We start from the raw sequence: 7,500 nt of genomic DNA, 5'->3' as shown, positions 1-7,500 counted from the left end.
AGCCTGCAACCGCGACTTCAGCTCACACCACCCCAGGGAGCCATTGCCCGATTTAGGGACTTGGTCTGGGGTTTAAGGCACCATCCACTGCATGCATGCCAACCAGTCGAGGCCATGGGTGCCTGCCGGTCACCGGAGCAAACAGTCATCGGACAAAATGCCCGGAAGGCATGCACGGCCTGTATTTCACTCGAGGGACATTGCCCTGGGTGTATGCAATGGGAGGCCCATCACGTACACCTACTCCCCCCGTGGAGGGGAGAGGGGGTACCAGACTACCACCCCCTAAAGAGCATTAGAGATTTTACAGATATGCTACCAGTAGATGTTAAAGTGTCTGAAACGGGGACACTTTTTCCAAACAGGCATTTCTCGCACCGAGGGTGAGTAGGTGCCGATGGTGGTTGGGGCATGTACTCGCACCAAGGGCCAGCGCGTGCTGATGGTGGTCGACGTGACTGCCCGTACCAAGGGCCAGCATGTGTCGATGATGGTCGAGGCAACCGGTCGCACCAGATCGAGGCATGTACCGACACCAAGGCCCGACGTGTGCCGATGGTGTTCGATGCAGGGGCATCTTCTGTCGATGGTGGTCGAGGCAAGAGCCTGTACCAAGGGTCAGCTTTTACCGATGGTGCTCGAAGTAACCGCCCGTACCAAGGCCCAGCATGTGTCGATGGTGCTCGAGGCAACCGCCAGCACCAGGGCCCAGCGTCATGAGCCAACCTTGTATAGGGCCGTGACTAGGACGTAGTATGCCATGACCCACCCATGTATAGGGCCATGGTCGAGTAGATCCCTTGTGCTAGGAAAAGTGTCCCCATTTCAAACATTGTAATGGTTACTGGTAGCTTAGCTCTAAAATCTCTAAGGCTCTTTAGGGGGTGAGCCGACAACGTAGTGTTGGGCTGTCTCACCATTACTATGCGAGCCTAGGCTACCCACCAAGGGCTGCCCCCTAGCCCTGATGATGGTAGGAGGTCCCGATGTATGATTCCCGAGTATAATAAAACTCACCTCGATTGAATGTCACGATTGTTGCCTCGATGTTTTTTTTTTCTTTTTTCTCAATGCAAATATTCCTTCTTGTGTGTGCGCTTGAGATTGATCTCGATATATTGTGTCTTATTGTGAATGCTTGGGACTAACCATGGCTTATGGTTATTTGTTCAGATATCGATCTATTGAAGGCTGACTTGGTTGGGACCGCCCATTCAAGTGCTGCATGGTCTATTGCTTGTTGAGAGAAAGCTTAGTTCATGACACGTGGTAACAGAGCACGATTGAGAAATGCTAGAAAAATGGATGAGATGGCCACAAGTGGTGGACCCAATCATCAACAGAGAATTGAGGAACTTGAGGCTGCGGTGGTCGCAATAAAAACTCATATGGTGACTAAAGATCGAGTGAGGGAGATCGAGACAACCCAGCGGGAGTTGTCCGATACTCTCCATAACATGAGGGAAGAGGCTAGAGATGCCTTGACCATTCTCTAAAAGGAGTTTGAGGAGCTCAGAGCATAGGTGAGCATCCTACAAATGGCTGTGGCCAGATCGGGTTCCAGCTCGATGAAAAGGGGAAAAAGGCCCAAGGTGCCAGAGCTTTGATGCTATGAGGGGGCAAGAGATGCTAAGGAACTTGAAAATTTCTTGTTTGACATAGAGCAGTACTTCCAAGCTATACACACGGATTTAGAGGAAGACAAGGTAGCAATGGCGTCAATGTACCTCGCAGGGGATGCCAAGCTGTGGTGGTGTTCCAAGTTTGTCGATGATGAGTGCCCGATTAAGACTTGGACAGATCTGAAGCGAGAATTGAGAAACCAATTTTTCCCTGAGAATGTGGAGTATATGGCTCGAAGGAGACTTCAAGAATTGGTGTAAACAGGAATGGTGCGAGAGTTTGTAAGGAGTTTTTTTACCCTGATGTTGGATATTTGGGACATGTCCGAAAAAGACAAGATGTTCTATTTTCTTGAGGGCCTCAAGCCTTAGGCGAGGATAGAATTACAAAGACAGAAAGTGCAAGATGTGGCCACAACCATGGCTGCAACTGAACGTCTCCACGATTACAATGATGGCTCCTCAAAATGGAAAAATCCTCCATCAGCTGGCAGTAGCTTCAACTTTGGGGGTAGGGAAAAGATGACTAGGTTGGATTGACCCTTCTGTGGGGGATCAGACAGGAGGTCCTTTGATCGAGATAGCACCCAACCCAAGACAAGCAACATAGGGATTTTCAAGCCTAGGCAATCGCTAGCTTGCTTTCTTTGCAAGGGGCCGCATCGGGTGGCTGAATGCCCGCATAGGGGAGCCCTTAATGCCTTAAGGACCTCATCCCAAGATTCTGCGAAAGTGCCAGAGAGTGTTGAAGAAGCTGAAGAGGAGCCAGCCAAGATGGGTTCAATAAGGTTCCTCAATGCCCTCAGCACCCAATTGAACACTATAAAGAAAGAGCAGAGTAGAGGCTTGATGTATGTGAACTTGACGATCAATGAGAAAGCCACCAAGGCCATGGTGGATACGGGTGCAACCGACACTTTCATCACACCAAAAGAAGCAAAAAGGTGTGGTCTTCAGATTACTAAAGACTGTGGATGAATGAAGTCGATCAATTCACCAGCCTTTGCGATCAGTGGAAGCTCCAAGAGTGTGACAACCCGATTGGGGCCATGGGAAGAGAAGGTAGACTTTACAGTTTCCCCCATGGATGACTTTGATGTTGTTCTTGGATTGGACTTCATGATGTTGGCTTAGGTCATCCTTATCCCCACTGCTAGCTGCTTGTTGTTCTTAGGGGAACACCCATGTGTGGTGCTAGCCAACATCTTACCAAAGAGTGGGAAGAAAATGATTTCAGCTTTGTAGTTTAAGAAAGGGGTAAAGAGAAGGGAACCCTCCTTTGTGGCTGTGTCGATCTACAAAGAAGGGTCAAAAATAGAACCAATACCTGATGGTGTGGAAAAAGTGTTGGAAGAATTTGAATAGGTGATGCCAGAGATGTTGCCTAAGGTTCTACCCCCTCGACGAGTAGTGGACCATGAAATTGAGCTCCTCCCAAGAGCGAAACCCCCTGCTAGAGCTCTTTACTGTATGGCCCTACCAGAGTTGGCTGAACTAAGAAAATAGTTAGATGAGCTACTACAAGCCAGGTTCATCAGACCATCAAAGGCTCCTTTCGGAGTGCCAGTGCTATTTCAGAAGAAGCATGATGGAAGTTTGCGATTATGTGTTGACTACAGGGCCCTGAACAAAGTCATCATAAGAAACAAATATCCCATCCCCCTTATAGCAAACTTGTTTGATCAATTGAGCCGGGCCAAGTACTTCTCCAAATTGGACCTGAATCTGGCTACCATCAGGTCAGAATTGTTGAGGGAGATAAGCCAAAGACCACTTGTGTGACATGGTATGGTGCATTTGAATTTCTTGTTATAACCTTTAGACTGACCAATGCTCCTACCACATTTTGTACATTAATGAATTAGGTGTTCCATGACTACCTAGACAAATTTGTAGTCATCTATTTAGATGATATAGTGGTATATAGCTACACCTTGGAAGAACATCAAGAACACCTGTGCCGGGTACTTCAAAGATTACAAGACCACCAGTTATACGTAAAAAGGGAGAACTGTGCATTTGCTTAGACCCAAATCCATTTTCTCGATCACATTGTCGAACGTGGCCACATTCGAATGGACATGAAAAAGGTTAGGGCCATCAAGGAGTGGACAACACCGAAGAATGTTAGTGAGCTCCGCTCATTTTTGGGACTAGCCAACTATTATAAAAGGTTTGTGGAAGGGTACTCTCGCAAGACCATGGCCCTCACGAAGCTATTGAAGAAGGAGCATAAATGGTGTTGGACGAGTGAGTGCCAATAAGCCTTCGAGGGATTGAAAGATGCTATTATGAAGGATCCCATCTTAGCTCTCCTTGATATTGAAAAGCCTTTTGAAGTTCAGACGGATGCATCTGATTTTACTATTGGAGGAGTGCTTTTGCAACAACATCACCTTGTAGCATTTGAAAGTAAGAAGCTAAGTGAAGCTGAAAGGAAATATACGGCCCAAAAAAAAGAACTCCTAGTGGTGGTTCATTACTTGAGGGCTTGGTGACATTACTTGTTAGGTTCACACTTTGTCATGAAGACAGACAATGCGGCCGTTAGCCATTTTCTCACCCAACCAAGGCTTACGGCAAAACAAGCTAGGTGGTAGGAATTTTTAATGGAGTTCAACTTTTGTTTTGAGCACATTGCTAGAAAGACTAATAAGTGGCCGATGCATTGAGTAGGCGAACAGATTTAGCGGCCCTTAGAAGAATTGCCAGAATGGTGGGTAGCAGAGCCACTACGACATTCACAAGTTGATTGGAGATCACTTAGGGAAAGACCCGTAAGCTTGTGCCATCCTGAAGCTAGTGGAAGAAGGGAAGTCCAAGTACTTCTGGCAAGAAAATGGGGTCTTATGGACCAAGGGGCCTCGAGTGTTTGTGCCAAGAGCAGAAGGTCTGAGATAGATGCTGATGAGGGAATGTCATGACACACCATGGGCGGGACACCCGGGCTGGCAACGCACTTTGGCGTTATTGAAACAGGGATACTATTGGCCTCACATGTGACAAGATGTGATGGATTGTATGAAGACTTGCCTCATTTACCAACAAGATAAGGTTGAAAGAAGGAAACCTGTAGGCATGCTTGAACCACTACCAGTACCTGCCAAACCATGGGAAAGCATCTCCCTCGATTTCATTTCGAGCCTTCTAAAGGTTGGTGACCTTAGAGCTATTTTGGTGGTGATTGATCGGTTCTCTAAGTACGCTACATTCATTCCCGCTCGTAAGTATTGCACGATGAAAGACATAGCTCAACTATTGTTCAAACATGTGGTCAAATACTGGGGCCTCCCTTAAAACATTGTCAGCGATCGAGATCCGAGATTCACGGGATCCTTCTAGAGAGAACTTTTCAAGATATTGGGGTCCCAACTCAACATCTCCTCAAGCTATCACCCTCAAACCGATGGTCAAACGGAACGGTTCAACAGATTATTAGAGGAATACTTGAGGCACTTTGTTCAAGCCAATCAGAAAGACTGGCCTTCATTATTGGACATGGCTCAACTCTGCTTTAATTCCAACAAAAGCTCTTCCACCAACAAGAGCCCATTTGAGGTGGTCACCGGATAATTACCAAGGCTACCCCACACTTCTTTGGAACAACATGGAGGAAAGAATTCGAGATCCTTTAATCTCAGCAAGGAATGGAAACAAAACACAAAGATTACAAAGCCTACCTAGAGAAAACATCAAAGTGGATGAAGAAATGGACAGACAAGGGTCGTAGGGCTCAACAATTTCAAGTTGGTGATTTGGTTCTTGTCCGACTAGTTCCTGAACAAACCAGGTTCTTGAGAAAGAGAGATCATAGACTGGTGCGCAAATATGAAGGTCTAGTAAGGGTCTTTTCCAAGGTGGGGAATGCTTTTTAAAAAATTGACCCACCAAAGTGGATGAAGGTGCACCCAGTATTTCATGTGAGCAACCTGAAACCTTTCCATGCAGATCCTACAGATGCTAGCTGAAGGGAGCCAACCAGAGCTACCATCACCTTGAAGCCACCTTCAGAGCGTCGAGTCGAAGAGATCTTAGCTGACAAGAAAACCAAGATATCTCGAAGACTAGTTCGGGAGTACTTAGTGAAGTGGGTGGGATTAGGACTAGAAGAAACAAGCTGGGAAAGAGAACAGGACCTTCAGAGATTTCAAAGGAAGATCGAAGAATTTCAAGCTAGCAAATTGACGAAGACGTCAATAGAATAGGTGGGGGAGGATGTCATGAGCCAACCTTGTATAGGGCCATGACCGAGACTTAGGTTGCCATGAGCCACCCATGTATAAGGCCATGGTCGGTTAGATCCCTTGTGCTAGGAAAAGTGTCCCCATTTCAAACATTGTAATAGTTACTGGTAGCATAGCTCTAAAATCTCTAAGGCTCTTTAGGGGGGTGAGCCGGCAGTGTAGTGTTGGGCTGTCTCACCGGTTACTATGCGAGCCTAGGCCACCCACCAAGGGCTGCCCCCTGGCTCTGGTGATGGTGGGAGGTCCCGATGTATGATTTTCAAGTATAATAAAACTCACCCCGATTGAATGTCCCGAATGTTGCTTCGATGTGTTTTTTTCTTTTTTCTCGATGTGAATATGCCTTCTTGTGTGTGTACTTGAGATTGATCTCGATATATTGTGTCTTATTATGAATGCTTGGGACTAACCATGGCTTATGGTTATTTGTTCAGATATCGATCTATTGAAGGCTGACTTGGTTGGGAGTGCCCATTCAAGAGCCGTACGATCTATTGCTTGTTGAGAGAAAGCTTAGTCCGTGATACCTAGCATGTGCTGATAGTGCTCGAGGCAACCGACCGTACTAAGGGCCAGGGTGTGTCGATGGTGTTCGAGGCAACCGCTTGCACCAGAGCCCAGCGTGTGCCGATGGTGATCGACCAATGTGTGTCGATGGTGCTCGAGGCAACCACCCGCACCAGGGCCCAACATGTGTCGATGGTCATCGACTAGCGTGTGCCGATGGTGCTCGAGGCAATCGCCCGCACCAGGACCAAACGTGTGTCGATGGTGTTCAAGGCAATCGCCCGCACAAGGGCCCAGTGTGTGCCCATGGTGCTCGAGGCAACCGCCCGCCTAAGGCCCAACGTGTGTCGATGGTGATCAACCAGCGTGTGCTGATGGTGCTCAAGGCAACCGCCCACACCAGGGCCCAGCATGTGCTGATGGTGATCGAGGCAACCGCCCGCACCAGGGCCCAACGTGTGCCGATGGTGATCTAGGCAACCACCCATACCAGGGCCCAACTTGTGCGGATGGTGTTCGAGGCAACCACCCACACCAGGTGCCATCTTCTGCCGATGGTGCTCGAAGCAATCGCCCGTACCTGGGCCCAACGTGTGCCGATGGTGTTCGAGGCAATCGCCCACACCATGGCCTAGCGTGTGCCATTGGTGTTCGATGCAACTGCCTGCACCAGGGGCCAATTTCTGTCGATGGTGGTTGAGGCAAGAGCCCGTACCAAGGGTCAGGCTTGTGCCGATGGTGCTCGAGGCAACCGCCCGCACCAAGACCCAGCACATGCCGATGGTGTTCGAGGCAACCGCCCGCGACCCAATGTGTGCCGATGGTGATCGAGGCAACCGCTCGCACCAGGGCCCAGTGTGTGCTGATGGTGTTCGATGTAATCGCCCGCACCAAGGGCCATCTTCTACCTATGGTGGTCGAGGCAACCGCCTGCACCAGGGCCCAGTGTGTGCCGATGGTGATCGAGGCAACCGCCCTTACCAAGGCCTAGCGTATGCCGATGGTGCTCGAGGCAACTGCCCGTACCAAGGCCCAGCATGTGCCGATGGTGTGCAAGGCAACCGCCCGTACCAGGGCCCAGCGTGTGTCGATGGTGATCGAGGCAACCACTCACACCAGGGCCCAAC

The sequence above is a fragment of the Durio zibethinus genome, chromosome 7, assembly GCF_047325235.1.
Source record: "Durio zibethinus cultivar Kanyao isolate XHJ-2024 chromosome 7, ASM4732523v1, whole genome shotgun sequence".
NCBI classification, from domain to species: Eukaryota; Viridiplantae; Streptophyta; class Magnoliopsida; order Malvales; family Malvaceae; genus Durio; species Durio zibethinus.
Note: the sequence above shows the minus strand (reverse complement) of the source record.